Genomic DNA, 17094 nt, shown 5'->3' on the forward strand with positions numbered 1-17094 from the left:
AAAGTGCTGGGATTACAGGCTTGAGCCACCGCGCCCGGCCCCCATATCTTCTAATTAATGCACATTATCACTTACTTATAAATGGTTAGGCCTGTAAAAAACTAACCCTTAGGAGACCATAGGTCAAAAAACAAAGAAAATTTTCTATAGAGGGGTCAATATAAAACTAATGGAAGAGTTTACTATTGCTTTTTCCTTAGGGACATTAGGTCCTTAAGGACTCTTAGCCTTGATCTCTAAGTTCAGGTCTCCCCTTTGGCCAGGGCCCTAGGGAGGCCATGAGTCCTTGGGAAAGTGGAAGCAAAGCTGAATCTCCAATGGCATCTGGGACATCTCTGCCCCTTCCTTCTCTGTACTGTACCCTATCCTCAACAGCACTTGTGGCTCCCCCAAAGCCATGTTTTCCCAGTATTCCCCTGCCTGGGCCAGCCTTCCCATCTATCTGCTGGGCCAACGAATCCTTGCAGACTTTTCTCCTGGATGTAATGATTTGTCCACATTTCTTTGCTTGACCAGACTGTACCCTCTCCACCTCTAAATCACATTCATCTTCCTATCCCTCGAATCTAGCCCAGAACCTGGCAGGTTCTAGGGACTTGATGTTGTCTGGGGAGACTCAAGTTCTGGTTCAGTCATTCACAATCTGTCTGACTTTCAGCGGGCCTTTTCATCTTTTTGTGTCTTAGCTTCTTCATTTTAAAATAAATCTTGCCAATTCCAACTTACATGGTTACAAATTAAAAATGAGACAACTGTGGAAGTGCTGAACAAAACGCCAGGTGGTGGAGGTGGTAGGAGGGGCGCTTAGCTCCAAGCGAAGACATATTTGTCTTAGTCTGCTCTGGCTGCCATAACAAAATACCATAGAGTGGTTTAAGCAACAAAAAAATGTATTTCTTACAGTTTCGGAGCCTGGAAATCTGAGATCAGGGTGCCAGCATGGTCAGGTTCTGCTGAGGGCTTTGTTTCTGGCTTGCAGATGGCCACCTTCTTGCTACGCTCTCACATGGTAGAGGAGAGAGCTCCTAAAGACCCTATTTCCAGATATAGTCACATTACGGGTTAGAGCTTAAACACATATGAATTTTGGGGATATTCATTCCACAGCAATACTGAAGGAGATTCATCAGCACAGAGCCCTTCAGTCCTGTCCCCACCTCCCACAGGTTGCAGATCTGGAGCACCCCCCCAACTCCATATTGCAACTACAGTAATCATGACCTGTATACCAATTTATGGATGTTTCAGTAACTAAAGCATTTGTATGACATATCCTATGGCTTACGAAGAGTATTTCATACATACTCTAACCTCATTTTCACAACTATCGTCTCACAGCCAAGGCCCCAATGGCCCAGCCCAAGTCTTTATTTATTTATTTTTTTGAGACGGAGTCTTGCTCTGTCGCCCAGGCTGGAGTGCAGTGGCGCGCTCTCGGCTCACTGCAAGCTCCGCCTCCCAGGTTCACACCATTCTCCTGCCTCAGCCTCCCAAGTAGCTGGGACTACAGGCGCCCGCCACCTCGCCCGGCTAATTTTTTGTATTTTTAGTAGATACGGGGTTTCATCATGTTAGCCACAATGGTCTCAATCTCCTGACCTCGTGATCCTCCCGCCTCGGCCTCCCAAAGTGCTGGGATTACAGGCGTGAGCCACCGCACCCGGCCTCGGCCCAGCCCAAGTCTTATTTCCAGGTCCTTTAACTGTATACCTCCAAACTCTTAGGCCACACCAAAGTACTCTGCTGCAACCACTTCAAAGAAAACAGGACTCTAAAAGCTGGTGGTGTCTAAACTCTTTAGTTCCTCCACTGTGACCACAGTTGACCGTCTTTATTTTTTCTATTTGCTTCCATATGAATCCTTTCTTTGTGCTCTAGAATTTTAGGGAGTGGAAAATATATATGGAAGGAGACAACATTCTTAGAGGAAAGGACTTCACAAATCCGAAGTAGGGTTAATATTTTGTTTGATTTGGGCACCATTTTCAAAGGACCCTGAATACTTTCTTAGTGTGTTTGGGATGCCCTGCCCACCCAGGACAACCGAGGGGGCCACTCTGGTTTTAATTGCATCAATTCACCAGACATTAGTTTATAACTTTTTAAGTGCCAGGGCCTCTGCCCTGCAGAAGCTCACATTCCAAACAAGTCAGGTGTAGGCTCCGGTCCTAGAGAGTGACGGTGTGAATAGAGCTAACTGGGTCGGCTTCTCTCCTTCCGACCTCCTACTCCCCTCCCAACAACACCTCCCCGCCCAGAACGTCTCAATTCTGACCCAGACACCCTGGGAGGCCGAGAGGCTCTTTTAGGGATCTGCAATACATCCTCCTCACCACAACCAACAGACAAAACGCGCGAGTGCCGTGCAAGGTGGAAACCCTTCCCTCTCGGGGGTGATCGCCCCAGCAGGGTGAAGCAGGCCTCTTTGTTAAGGGGATGCCTCGCTAGCGAACCGGTGGCGGGGGCGTTCCCTGAACCGCGAGACCCCGGCTCCCGAGGGCGCCTCCCGTGCCGCTGCTTTTTCAAGCCCAGTGCCTCCAGCGCCCAGAGCTCCGGATTCCTCCCGCCCCCAGCCCACTGGCAGGAGCTGGCTTCATTTTCCCAGTCCCCCTTTCATCTGGCCGCGCAGGCCGAGCACCGTACGCTAAGGTCTCCTCCCATCCCAGCAGGAAGGGCGGGGAGACCCGCGGAGGATTTAAAGGGGCGCGTAGGTCAGGAGGACCGGGGGCTCCGCGGAGAAACTGGGGCGCGCTCGTCCGCTCCCGCAGCCTCGGCCGCCGCGAAACTTCCTCCTCGCTCCCGCCTTTCCGGGCCCGGCGGGCCGAGGGGGAAGGGAGGCTTCCTGTGCCGGCGCCCGCGGCGGCCCCAGTGCGGTCCCGCCCGAGAGCAGACCCGGGCGGGGGCTGGGCGCGCGGCGCGGCCCTGCGGGCGGGAGCGGGGCCCGCTGCTTTCCGAGTCACCTCCCGCGCGCCGCGACCGCCGTTGCCAGGGTGACCGGGGGGCGCTCCGTTGGGGGGAGGCGGCCGCGGCGGGGACCGGCGGGCGGAGCGCAGCGGGCAGGGCGGGGAGGGCCGGGGGCGGGAGGCGCTGCCTTGTCGTCATGGGAACGGCGCAGTTATTTCCAGCCCCCGGACCGTGCCAGTGGCGCGGTGCCAGGGTGCGAGGGTATTGCAGGACAGCGGCAATCTGCTGCGGCCTGGGACATAACAATGCGCCCCTTCTGCAGCGCGGGGCCCGCCGGCGAGAGTTCCCGCTGGTCGGAGGGGCCGGGGCCGCCCCCGCGCGTCGTGCCTCCTCTCGGCTCTCCTCGGCTCGGAGCCTAGCGGCACAGGGCGCTCCCGGCTGCACGTGCTGCCCCCGCCGCCGCCCACGCCAGACAAAGCGGGGCCCTCCCCGGCGTGTTTCCTAGGCGCCCTCCTTCCCTCGATGAACTCTTTGATTTCTATCCTCTTCTCTATCTCTCACTTCGTTCCAGCCCCCTCAACTGCCTCCTGGAGCGCCTTTTTTGTGTGCTCGCCATCTCATGTTTGGCCCTCTCTCCAAAGCTCTGCCTTCACAAACGCCTCCATTTGACCTCCCCCCTCCCCCACTCTCCTGTCTCCTTTGGTAGCTTTATAATACATTTGATGGAAGGGCGACTCTCCACTCTCCTATTTTCAGCTCCACGTTACCTTTTGTATTGTCCTCTCCCCTTCCTGTCAGCACCTTCTTTCCGTCCTCACCCTTTTCAAGACTCTTCCAGAAACTCTCTTGACGTCTCTGCCTCTTTCCCGGTTTCCTTTCTATTTTTTCATTTCTCTCTGGGCTGTGGGACAGCAGAAAGGAGATTGCAAATGGCCACCTAGATTGAGTCCCCCTTGTACCTCACTGACGCCATCCTTTTTTCTGTCACCTTGAGGTCACATTATTTGGGCACCTGGATGAGGCTCTGGGGGTTCTGCTGCTGTTGCTGCCATTAGCAGTCTCTTTGCTTGGAAGCTTAAATGAAGGAAATTCCTGGGAACTGGTCAAAGACCACTGAAATGCACCTTGAGGACTAAAACATCTCTCTCCATCTCTGCTTGGTTACTCTTTGGTTTGTTTCAAACACCATCTGCTTCTTCCCACTTCTTGACTCCCTTCACCCCTACCTGCCCCCCCAACAATCACATTGTTCATCCCTTTGGCACCAGCTCTAGAGAGGAAAGGGTAGGTCCTCCTCTCCAGGAAGGAAGGTGGGGCAGAGTAACTCCCGCAGGAAGGGAAGGAAAAAGGAGGGAAGGAAGGAAGTGGCCAACAGAAGGTGGAATCCGGTGGGAGGGCTTTTCATTGTTTGAACGTCTTTCCTTTTTAGCTCTGCAAAGTCAAGCCCAAGGCCATCTCACCAAGGTTCTGCTGCCATCTCCCAGAACCCCAGCTAGGACTCCCTTGCCAGAGGCTGGAGGGGGCTGAGGTTTTGGTGGACATATTTAAGGGAAGTGGGCAGAGTTTCGTGTATGCTGCAAATTGTAAGCACTTACATTTTTAATGTATCCATCATCTTCTGTTTCTTTTCTGTCCAACAAAGTCAGCTTTTATCTTCCCTTTTCGGGGGTAGGGGGGCAGCCCCAGGGTTGAATCATGCCTCAGGTAAGGAAGATGTATCTAGCATTTCCTGAGGACCTTCTGCATGTGAATCTGCTCTTATATTCTGTAATACTTCACATTTATATAGGGCTTTTTTCCCCGAAAGGCTGAGTTTTAAAGTTGGTGGGTAAAAGGAACCAAGTAGAGTTGCGATAAGGGTTGAGATGAAGTGGTGGAAGTGGGAGCTCTTTAAAACTAAATGCTCATCAATACTGCTCTCCAATGTTTCCCCACCTTTTTTCTAGCATAGGCTAAGGGCTGAATGCAAGCCCCAGGAACACAGGCAAGGAAGTGCTTTTGTCCATTCTGGACATGTGATCCAGTACCAAAGGTGCTTAGTTATGGACGAAAAGAAGTTTGTGGTATGACTATTCTTTTGCATAGTGTATCTTTGCATCTCCATTCACTTAATACCCGAATGCCTACAGAACTGCCAGCCAGGCTTGGGCTTCATTGGCAGTGTCTTGTTCCTTGAAAGCCCTAGAAGGAAAAAAAAATTAGCTGTGCCTTGGAAGACTTTGCCTGAAACCCACACTAGGTTTCAGACAAGGTCATCCAATCTTCTGGATTAGTTAACTGTGTCCTGAACACTGAGCAGTGGCCAGAGGGATTGGGGTTTTGTTTTTCTTAGCCTGGGGAAGCTCATCCTTGTGCTCTGCGAGTGTGTGCTCTAGGGAGAGAGTGTTATCAACACTTCCGTGGTGTGAGATGGGGTGGGGGTTCAGCAAGGGGGCCCAACAACTTTAGGAGGCTTTCTTTTGTTTTCTGTTTTAAGTTGCTGTCTTGGTGGTGGAGGAAGATATGAAAGGGTGGACACCTGGCTGTTGGAGTTGGGACAAGTATGAGCAGAGCTGTGGGGCTTGACTTCCTTTCCTACTGGCTCACTTCCCCAGGGAGGGGAATATATTGCTCTAGAGGGAATTTGCTATCGCCTTCCATCAGCAAACAAATCTGCAAGCCAGTTTGCCTGGGCATTTAGGGCACTGAGTTTGGGGTACCTCAGGGAGCTTAGACTCTCCCAGAAAACACAAGCCCTGTGAACAGTTCTCTGGTCATTGTGTGGAGCAGGTGTGTGATGCAGAGGTGGGTAGGGCAGATTCCCCATAAATCGAAGACAAGATTTTCTCATAAACAGACGTCTCAACTATGAGGGGGAGCTGGGCTTCCTTGGGCATTCCTAGTCATGGAGATGGTCAAGGAGCCTGGGCTGGAAGTTTGCCTGTCAGAAATTCTGCAGTGTGTGTTCCTGTGCTGGGTAGGGGTGAACTGATGGCCCACACAGTCCCTTCTGACTTCAAGATTCTGCAATTTTGAAATATACTAATGACCCTAGGCAGCATGTGATGGATAGCTTGAGCTTTACTAGGGATTCCATTCATCAAATATTTATTGAGTGTATAGTTTGTACTGCAGCTCTGCTAGACACCGTAGGAGATTCAGAGGTATGAACAATGGAGTTTAAGATCTTTGCAGAGGCCACTAACACTTGGAATACAATGAAACAGGAAGGGGGTTCTAGGCCAGAATGAGTGGTCCTGCCCCACATTACCACCCCATCAAAACCAGACAGTCAGCATTCTCTTACACCAGTGCCCTGTGATTTGTTTCTTCCTGAGATACTGGTTAAAGTTTTCCAGGGACTTTGATCGATAGGACGGGGCAGAAAGGAGAAACCGTGTTAATCCAGAGAGAAAGGCAGAGCGTGTGGGGTTGTGTCTGCAAGGGTGAACGCTGAGTGAGGATAGAGCCCCTCCTGTCAGGATGTGCCAGGATGGAGCAGGCATGAGAACCGGGAGGAAAATGAGGTGGAAATGAATGGGCCCCTGTAGGAGGAGGTAATGAGGTGAATCAGAAAAATCTGTCACTGAGATCCAGGAAGCGACTGGGAGATTTACTCTCTCGGTCCTTTTAAGATGAGACATGTCAGTTTGGGAGCCTGGACTCATGAAGACAGATCTACCAGGTGCCTAGGGATGGAGCGGGTGGGAGCTTGCCGTAGCTACTGTGCAGAATGGTAAGATTCCCATACTTGGGCAGCCTGGAATTGGCCCTGGGACCCATCTCTCGTTTACCATCTTTGGCAAAAGGAGTCCTGCTGAACCCCAAGAACTCCTTCCCTGGCCAGTGCTCAGTGCCCCCATCCCCATCAGCAGCCCCCTGGAAAGAGTCCAGGTATCTGTAGGGACTCTCAGGATTTGTAAGTCAGAGAGAACTGTGGGGAGGGGGTGGAAGTGACCACTGCAGGATGGTGAATGTCTGGGGAAATGAATGTGTCCCTTTCAAGGATTCTGATTGGCTCAGTTGTTCAGGGGTGCAACTCAGAAGTCAGTTTCATTAGACTCCTTAGCATCTTCAGGGATGGAAACCTCTGCTTTGTTGGTTTATGTCTCTGTGTGTCCTGGGATAACCTCCCTCTACCACAGCTGTGGACACTCTCAGAATCTTATGCCCAGAATGTCCTTCAGGGGATCATTTCTTATAGCTTGGGAGGGACCTGGGTGTGATTTGAAGGGTCTTAGGAGGAGGAGCAGGCACTCACATGACCCTAACCATGTCTTCTTCTAGCCTGTAGCTTCTTTGGGGACATTGGTCTAGTTTTGAGGCATGATCTTGGATACTCATTGAAATGCAAATGCCGCCTCTGCACCCCTGATGACTGTGTGCTGTAAGGAGCAGAGCAGCAGGCACAGAAAAGGGCCACCTAGCACAGACCAGGAGCCTGAAGGAATGAGATCTGCAACCAGGGAATAATGGGGATGGGGACAGGTCCAGGGAGGAAAAAAACAAACACGGGGGTTAGGGTTAGAAGCCTTCTTTGCTGTCTGCCCTTCATCCGTGGTGAGAAGGACTCTGGAGCTGTCCCCCTGGTCCTGACTGCAGGGTAGAGGTGCTCAGCCATCTCTGAACCATAGGGCCTGTCTGAACCATAGAACCTGACACTGTGGCCTGGTATATCTGGGAACCTCTGTGAGGTAGATGGGAGCTGGAATGAGATTTTAGTTTACCTTGAATATGAGAATAGGAAGGCTGCTTCTGGGAGTTTTGCTCCTGTCTGCATTCAGATCACCTCAGGGTTCTTTGCTTTGAAGAATGAACAGAAGCCAGGGGCTCCATTTGACAAGGGCTCTGCAGGGGAATTGTGGGATGTGGTTGTGAGCTGCAGGGAGCCCTTCTCCTGCCCAGATGATGGATGTGACAACCCTCTGCAAGAGAGGCAGCCAGATGCCAGTTGCTTTTCTGGTGTTAGCTCTCACTGGTGAGGTTCAGCTAGAAAGCCCTGGCAGGTATCATTCGCAAGCCAAATGAGGGCCGGAGGCACCTGGCCTGAACCCAGGGTCCTCAATGCCAGACACTTGGGAGTTACCCTGCAATGGGTAAGGCTGTGGAGGGGAGGGGCTGAGCTGGAAGCTGAAAGAGTTGGGGCAGAGAATGGACTCTTCAGCCCCAGAGGAACTGGTCTGAAGTGCATTGCACTAGTTAGAGTGACCAAGAGGGAGCTCCCATGCCCGTGTGCATGATCAAGTTCTGAGAGTTGAGTGATCAACGTGTAACTCCGGCAACTCAGATCTGGCCATTTGTGGATACTCCAAGGCCACTGAGCCTTCCCTGTGCGGCTCCCTGCATTTCCTGTCTCCACCTGTCAACCTCTGTGTTGGACTGTTTGGTTTTATCTTCATCCTTAGCTGACATGTTCAAGAGCTAATTGAGCTTAGAGGGTGAAAAGAGGCTCACCTTCACTTTCAGGATTAAATTAAAATCCTCCAGTACTAGACATTCAAGTCTTTGTGGTCCATTCCCTGCCTTCTTCTCCTGCCTCATCTTTTGACACCATCCCACATGCATGGCACCTTCTAGTCCAAACACATGGAAGTGTTTGTAGTTTTCCAGAGGGTGGTCCACTGTCATTCTGCTGTGTCTTTGCCCATGCTGTTCACTCTCCCTGGAGCATATCCTTCCCTTCTCCCAATCCAGAGATGCCTGGCTCTTCCTGTGAGGCCTTTGAAAGAGCTTGTGGCTCGTCTTTTCCAGAGTTACTTTCCTGATGTCCCATGTCTCCCCAGTCTGGGGTAAGAGGTCCCTTCTCTGTTCTCCCAGTCAACCCAGTCACAGCAGTTATCATATTAGATTGTGATCATTTGCTCCTTTTTTTTTTGGCAGCAGCTGGGGGCAGGCGGGATGGAGTTTCGCTCTTGTTGCCCATACTGGAGTACAGTGGCACGATCTCGGCTCACTGCAAGCTCTTCCTCCCAGGTTCAAGTGGTTCTCCTGCCTCAGCCTCCCAAGTAGCTGGGATTATAGGCATGTGCAACCATGCCTGGCTAATTTTTGTATTTTTAGTAGAGACAGGGCTTTGCCATATTGGTCAGGCTGGTCTTGAACTCCTGACTCAGGTGATCCCCCTGCCTCGGCCTCCCGAAGTGTTGGTATTACCGGTGTGAGCCACTGTGCCTGGCCAAGCTCCTTTGTCTTCCTAAGAAACAAATAATTTCTTCTGGGATTTCCCAGTGCTTAGCACTGTGCCTGATACTGAGTCCTCACTTGTTTATTTGTTTAGTTACCGGTTGTCCATGTCCTCCCCAACCCCACTAGAAATTAAGCTCCGTGAGAGCAAAGATCTTGCCTTCTTCATTCACTGCTGAACCTCAATGTCTAGCACATAGTGCGCCTGCAATAAATATTTGTTGAATGAATGCATGGAAATCATGAGCTGTGATTCACGTGTGGCTCCTCCCCTGAGTGCCCCAGTGACCTTGTGTAAGTTCCTCAGTGTACTTAGGATGGTGTAGGGGGGAGTTGTGGTGGGACCTGTGTCTAGTGCACAGCCCTTATGGACCACTTCAAGTCTTCTCTGTCTGAAATCTTCCAGCCTCTGCTCCTGTGGCCAGTTCTGTGCAGGATTCCCAGCTTTGTGCATGTACAACTCAGAAGTACGGAGGAGTTCATACCTTGTGGATGAATGCTTCCCCCCATTCTTCTGGTTGATCATCTTGAGTTTCAGTTTCCTCAGATGGTCTTGCAGGGTTGGTTACCAGTTGACCCTTAGCCATAGACAGCTTCATAGTGAATCCCTGTATTGACTCTCTGTCCCCTGTTTCTGCCTCCTGGGATTGTATTCCCAAACGCACTCTTGCACATAAGCCTTTGTCTCAGGCTCTGCTTTTTGGGGAACTCAGGTGAAGCAATCAGGTTCCACTCCTGGCTCTGCTACTAACTAGTTCTATTTTTGAGTCAAACCATTTCACCTCTCTGCTTCTGTTTCTTCAGCTGAAAAATGAATACCAGTGCCTACCACATAAGATTTTTTGTAATATTTGATAATTCAATATGTGTGAGAGTGTCTGATTCAGTCCCTGCATATAGCAGGCACTCACTAAAGGGTTTCTTTCTTTTCTTCCCTCCCATTGCTATAAAAAGGCAGGTCTGGGAAGCCTGCTTGGCCTCTTGGTGAGGCCTTGTGAACAAATGCCGGTGAGCATGATCTCTGCTCTGGTGGGACAGCCAAGCCAGAGGAGCAAAGGGTGACTAGGCCAGATGACTCAGGGGTTTGGCAACTGGATCGTTCTCTTTGGAGCATTCTGTAAACATTGGTCAATGGAGTCTTGCAACACGCCTGACAGGTGGGAGGCGGGCAGGAGCACAGGCGTGGAGGATGTGGAGGCAGGGAGGAGGCCAAACATGTTGCTCACAGGGGCCGAGGGCAGCGTGTTTAAGATGCTTCTCCAGCATGCTGGTAGGAAATGTTTTCAGTGGGGGAGAGGATGGGGTGGTGACTTCTCAAGTTCTCTTTCTGTCTCCTGCTTCTTTCCTATCAACCCCATAGCCTTTCCTGGGTGGCATCCTTTTGCTGCAGGGAAATATCTTCATGTACTCCATGTCCAAAGTAGCTTACAGCCCATAGCCGTGAAAAGCGAGAGTACAATTTCTGGCCTTCCTATGGGAGTTGAGAGAGGGATTTGGGGGTAGGGGAGCTGCATGGCTCCCCCTTTATTTATATATGATATGCCTCTTCAGCCTACAGGTAAGGCTGGTTCTAGGCACATTAAGCCCATTGACTCCTGGGAAGATCTTGGGAAATGACTCAGAAGGGCTGGGTCAGCTTTCATGGTGTTTTATCTTTGAGCAGTGAGACCTCTGCTTCCCACCCTCCCTGGCAGCCTCAGCAGCCAGCTGGGGACAGTCATGCTTGCTGATTTGCAGGGGGATTCTCTTTCTCTCTGCAGCCTCCACCACCCTAAGACGAGCATGGAAAGGGGAGGTTGGTGTCAGGGTGAATGTTTGGGTGCCTCCACCTCCACAGAGGTGGTCCATCTCCCAGAGCCACCCTCCTGCACCTCCCAAGGGACTAGATTCCTGCCCTCTTGGAAATCCAGCAGACATCTGGCTTTGGCTGGGCCTTCTGAAGGAGCCCAGGAGGGGAGAGAGGCAATTGTCAGCAGATGATCGCTGCGGCTGGTGCTGTGCCTTTGTGTGCACAGCCCCTCCACCTCCCGGTCCCTGCCCTGCTCCTTCCTTTTGGTGGCAGCCCAAGGCCTGCTCCCACCTGGCTAGCAAGTCCCTGAACTTACCTGCCCACCCTTAGGTCTCTGCACCTTGTGGTCAGTTGCAGTTAGAGACCCGAGGCTCCTCTCACTGCTGCACCCCGGCCCCCCACCGCGGACCTCCCTTCCCTGCCCCCTAGGCAGCTACTGGTTGTGCAGGCTCAAGCAGAGCCATCCGAAGAGCTGGGAACTTTCTCTGGAGGGAAGTGGCTGAGAGGGGTAGGGAGAGAGAGTGAAAACTGAAGGGGAGACCTGCAGTGAGAGAATTGTGGCCTAAATTGCCAGGACCAATCATCTCTAGGCGCCCAATTCCCTGTTTGTTACATTCATCTGGGGATGAGCATTGAAATAGTCACACGTATATATTGCTTGCATATGCAGACATTCAGTGTGCGGTAAGTCCTCAGCTAATGTGATCGATGGGTTCTTGGAAACTGCGACTTTAAGTGAAATGACATACTGAAATCAATTTTACCACAGAATAATTGATATAAACAAGAGTTAAGTTCCTATGGAATATTTCTTGTTTTAAAGTTAGCCAGGCATGTTGGCATGTGCCTGTAGTCCCAGCTACTTGGGAGGCTGAGGTGGGAGGATTGCTTGAGTCTGGGAGATCGAGTCTGCAGTGACCTGTGGTCACATCACTACACTCTGGCCTGGGAAACAGGTGGAGACCCTGTCTCAAAAAAAGAAACAACAACAACAAAAACTAGTGTTGTAGGGTTAGATACTAAACACTTTAAACTTTCCCGAAAGTTTTTTCAACAGGGTTCTTATCCTATCCTCAAAGCATTGTTTTCAGGTAAATGGAGTTAATATGACTCTAGCTGCACAGGTTGGGAAACTGGCCAGAAAGAGTCCCATAAAGTTGAGAAAGGTATGTTAAAAGTGGGTAGAAGAGTTCATGTTTCCTGACTGCTTGTCCAGTGCTCCTTCTAATGTACTCCTTGCCTCCAAAAATTTGGCCTTGTTACTCAGAAACACCCAGCTAACCAAATAATACTGTCACAGGGGCCCCTTTCAGAGAAAAGACGTGGACACCAAATCAGAACCAACACTGCATTTTAATGCTGAGCTAACATGTTTCCTCTTGCAAGTCGCTGGTTCCTTGAGAAGCCATTTTTCCCATATTCTTTTTTTTGTTTTGTTTTGTTTTTTGTTTTTTGAGACATAGTCTCACTCCATCACCCAGGCTGGAGTGCAGCGGCACAATCTCACTGCAACCTCTGCCTCCCGCGTTCAAGCAGTTCTCATGCCTCAGCCTCCCAAGTAGCTGGGATTATAGGCAGACAGGCATGTGCCACCATGCCCAGCTAATTTTCTGTATTTTTTAGTAGAGACAGAGTTTCACCATGTTGGGCAGGCTGGTCTTGAACTCCTGACCTCTGCTGATCGGCCCACCTTGGCCTCCTAAAGTGCTGCAATTACAGGCGTGAGCCACTGCGCCCAGCTTTTCCCGTATTCTTTCCTTATTGCTCTTTCTCTTTTCACTGCCCCTCTCTCCCAGCTTCACCACACTCTTGGGGAAGAGCATCTCTACCTCTGTTGAATCCCACTCCCAGTTAGGAGAGATGTCGGTGAGAATTGTTGGCTCAGCATTTCTGGATGCCTCTGTTGTAGTTGTTAGTGGGCGGGGCCCTCTAGCACCTGTTGCAAGCTGTAGGGTGTTCACCAGGAAGCCTGGCTTGTTAGACCAATTACCCGCTGCTGGCCTTGGCCTCTCTGCCCTGGACAAAGTATTCTTTGCTCAGATTCTTGCAAACATCATGAGAAAGCAGTGGTTCTCACACTTTAGAGAGCATCAGAATCACTTGGAGGGCGTGATGAACACAGATTGCTGAGCCCTATTCTGAGAGTTTCTGACTCAGCAGGTCTGGGATGGGCCGGTAATTTGCATTTCAAGTCCCCAAGAGATGCTGATGCTGCTGGTCCAGGAACCACACTTTGAAAACCATTATGATAAAGGACACAATTCATACACTCGGTGGACCGTGGGCCTGGAGTATGGGAGGATCAGACAGCTGGAAAGGAGAGTTGGGGCTTAGGATGAGTGTGACCAAATTTGGCCAGCCAGCTACAGCAGCTCCTCCTGGCTTTCTCTGTGTACTGTGGTGTCCTCCCACATCCTAAAGATGCATGTGTTGGGTGAATTGGCATGTCTCCATGATCCGAGTCTGAGCGAGTGGGGCTGTGAGTGTGACCTGCAATGGAATGGCGGCCTCTCCAGGGTCAGCTCCCACTTTGTGCCCTGAGCTGCTGGGATAGGTTTCAACCCTGAAATGGAAAGTAGGTGAATATCTTATTTTGATTAATCCTTCTTAAATGTATGCATAGCTCACATTTATTTCAGTGTTTAATATTAGAAATGTTTTGAGTCTTTATTAAGAAGTTTAGTGATGGCCAGGCACAGTGGCTCATGTCTGTAATCCCAGCACTTTGGGAGGCCAAGGCAGGTGGATCCCTTGAGCCCAGGAGTTCGAGACCAGCCTGGACAACATGGTGAAACTCATCTTTGCAAAACATACCAAAAAATTAGCTGGTCAGGGTGGCATGCACCTGTGGTCCCAGCTACTTGGGAGGCTGAGGTGGGAGGATCACCTGAGCCCAGGAGACAGAGGCTGCAGTGAGCAGTGATCATGCCACTGCACTCCAGCCTGGAAGACAGTGAGACCTTGTCTCAAAAAAAGAAAAAACAAGTTTGGTGATATTTTCGAGACCAGTGACTTGCAAGAAGAAACATGTTAGCTCAGCATTAAAATGCAGTGTTGGTTCTGACTTGGTGTCCACGTCTTTTCTCTGAAAGGGGCCCCTGTGACAGTATTATTTGGTTAGCTGGGTGTTTCTGAGTAACAAGGCCAAATTTTTGGAGGCGAGGAGTACATTAGAAGGAGCACTGGATGAGCAGTCAGGAAACATGAACTCTTCTACCCCCCTTTTTTTTTGTTTTTTGTTTTTTTAGAAACTGATGTTTATTTTCCATCAACCATTGTTCCATGTTGCTTAAGAGCCCATGCAAGAACAGCTTAAGACCATTCAGTGGTTGCTCCTACCCATTCAGTGGCCTGAGCAGTTGGTGCTGCAGACCAGTCTTCTGTGGCAGGCTGAGCACTCCAGTCTTCAGTAGGGAACTGCTGAATAGTCACAGAGGGCACCTGTACACCTTCAGACCAGTCTGCAACCTCAGGCTGAGTAGCAGTGAACTCAGGAGCTGGAGCAGTCCATTCACCCTGAAATTCCTCCTTGGTCACTGCCTTTTCAGCAGCAGCCTGCTCTTCTTTTTCAATCTCTTCAGGATCTCTGCAGAAGTAGCGATCAGGCATGACCTCCCACAGGTGTTCATGGGAAATGGTGCCACGCATGTGCAGAACTTCCGAGCCAGCACCCACCACATCAAACCCACCAAGTGAGCTCCCTTGTTGTTGCATGGGATGGCAATGTCCACATAGCGCAGAGGAGAATCTGTGTTACACAGAGCAATGGTAGGTAGGTTAACATAAGATACCACGTGAGAGGCTGGTGGTCAGCCCTGGGGTCAGTAACCACAAGAAGCCGTGGCTCCCGGAAGGCTGCCTGGATCTGGTTAGTGAAGGTTCCGGGAGTGAAGCGGCCAGCAATTGGAGTGGCTCCAGTGGCAGCAGCAAACTTCAGCACGGCCCTCTGGCCAGTAATCCTGGAGGAACACTGACATCAGCAGGGTTTTCAATGGCAACAATGGCACGAGCCGCCAGCAGAAGCTTCTCCCAGGTCCTCTTCAGATTTATGATGCAGATGCCATCACTTTTCCTTTTATAGATGTACTGTTCCATCTGGAAGTCAAGACTGGTGCCACCTAAGTGGGTTCTTGCTGCAAGGAACTTAAGGACATCCTCCTCCTTCATTTGCAGGACATCAAGGGCTCTGGACATTGTGAAAGTTTCCCTTTAAGTTATGACGGGAATCCAGAACAATGCCGTATGGACCCCTCTGTAGGTAGCGTGGAAAGGCCTTGTACCCACTTTTAACATATCTTTCTCAACGTAATGGGACTCTTTCTGGCCAGTTTCCCAACCTGTGCAGCTAGAGTCATATTAACTCCATTTACCTGAAAACAATGCTTTGAGGATAGGATAAGAACCCTGTTGAAAAAACTTTCGGGAAAGTTTAAAGTGTTTAGTATCTAACCCTACAACACTAGTTTTTGTTGTTGTTGTTTCTTTTTTTTGAGACAGGGTCTCCATCTGTTTCCCAGGCCAGAGTGTAGTGATGTGACCACAGGTCACCGCAGACTCGATCTCCCAGACCCAAGTAATCCTCCCACCTCAGCCTCCCTAGTAGCTGGGCCTATAGGCACATGCCAATATGCCTGGCTAACTTTAAAACTTTTCATAGAGGCTGGGCGTGGTGGCTCATGCCTGTAATACCAGCACTTGGGGAGGCAGAGATGGGTGGCTCACTTGAAGTCAGTAATTTGAGACCAGCCTGGACAACAGCAAAACCCTCTGTCTGCTGAAAATACAAAAGTTAGCTGGGCATGGTGGCTGATGCCTGTAATCCCAGCTACTCGGGAGCCTGAGGCACGAGAATCGCTTGAACCTGGGAGGTGGAAGGAGGTTGCAGTGAATTGAGTTCACACCACTGCACTCCAGTCTGGGCAAGAGAGTGAGACTTCATCCCAAAAAACAACAACAAAAAAAAACAAGATCTTTTTATAGAGACAGTGTTGCCCAGGCTGGTTTTGAACTCCTGGGCTCAGGTGATCTGCCTGTCTCAGCCTCCCAAATGCTGGGATGACAGGCATGAGCCACTGCACCCAGGGTTTTTTTTTTTTTTTACAGAGTCTTGATCTGTCACCCAGGCTAGAATGCAGTAGTATGCTCACAGCTCACTGCACTGGGCTTGACCTTCTGGGCTCAAGTGATCCCACCTCAGCCCCCTATAGCTGGAATTACAGGTGCACACCACCATGCCCAGCTAAATTTTTGTGTTTTTTGTAGATACAGGGCTTCCCCATGTTGCCCAGGCTTACTGCACTCGGCTTTACCTCCTGGGCTTAAGTGATCCTCCCACCTCAGCACGCGTAGCTGGGACTACAGGTCATGCCACCATGCCCAGCTAATTTTTTTGGTATTTTTTATAGAGATGGGGTTTCGACATGTTGGCTAGGCTGGTCCTGAACTCCTGGGCTCAAGGGATATGCCCACCTCAGCCTCCCAAATTGTGGAGCCACCATGCCCCACCGATTTTTTAAAAATAATCTCCTCTGTGGTCTGAACCCAAAGGGCAAGCAGACTCAAAGGGCAGGTTCGTATGTTGGAAAGAACAGTTGAGCAAGGACAGGATGTCTGAGCTCTGATTTCAGTTTTGCCACTAACCAGCAGTGTGATTGTACATCAACTGCCTTTCTCTCTGGGCCTTAGTTTCCCCATCTATAAAATGGGGATGTTAGATTAGATCATGTCTAATGTCACACTAAGATTTACCAGTCTGGAAGTCTATGACTTTAATTAATTAGTCGTCATGGTCTTGATTTCTAGGCAGGCTGTCATACTCTGGCCTTTGTGTCATGGAGGGAGATAAACCAAATGAAAGAGATGGCGTGCATCAGAATATTGTTGCTAGATCCAGGGTGCAGGACATGGGGGATGGAGACTGAAGCCAGAGCTGGAAGGCTGGAAAGGGACGTGTCATCCTCAGACAATTTGCTGCAAGTCTGTGTGCTTTTTTCACCCATGAAGCTCGGGTTGGCAGCTCATAAACCAGGGAGTTCCCAGGAGAGAGAAGCTAGTGGGCTGGCTTCATAGACTCCTAGCCTCACCTCTCCACTTGGCTTCATGACACTGGATATTTGAATTCCAACTGTCCCCTTCTGGAGACCAGAAGGGGTGGAGGGTGGGGGGCTTAACCTTTCACCTCCACATCTATACCTCATCCTTAGCCTGGCCTTGAGGTAGCCACTCAGAAAGAAGGGCAG

At 50.5% G+C, this 17094-nt stretch overlaps 1 pseudogene across 1 annotated transcript; it reads right to left on the reverse strand.

The window, feature by feature from the left end:
• Positions 1–14094: 14094 nt before the first annotated feature.
• LOC111536963 lies at positions 14095–15066 on the reverse strand (annotated as a pseudogene). The gene has a single exon (XR_002729869.2). The product of XR_002729869.2 is annotated as a 40S ribosomal protein SA-like (transcript).
• Positions 15067–17094: the final 2028 nt, after the last annotated feature.

Source organism: Piliocolobus tephrosceles, chromosome 1 (genome assembly GCF_002776525.5).
Source record: "Piliocolobus tephrosceles isolate RC106 chromosome 1, ASM277652v3, whole genome shotgun sequence".
NCBI lineage: Eukaryota > Metazoa > Chordata > Mammalia > Primates > Cercopithecidae > Piliocolobus > Piliocolobus tephrosceles.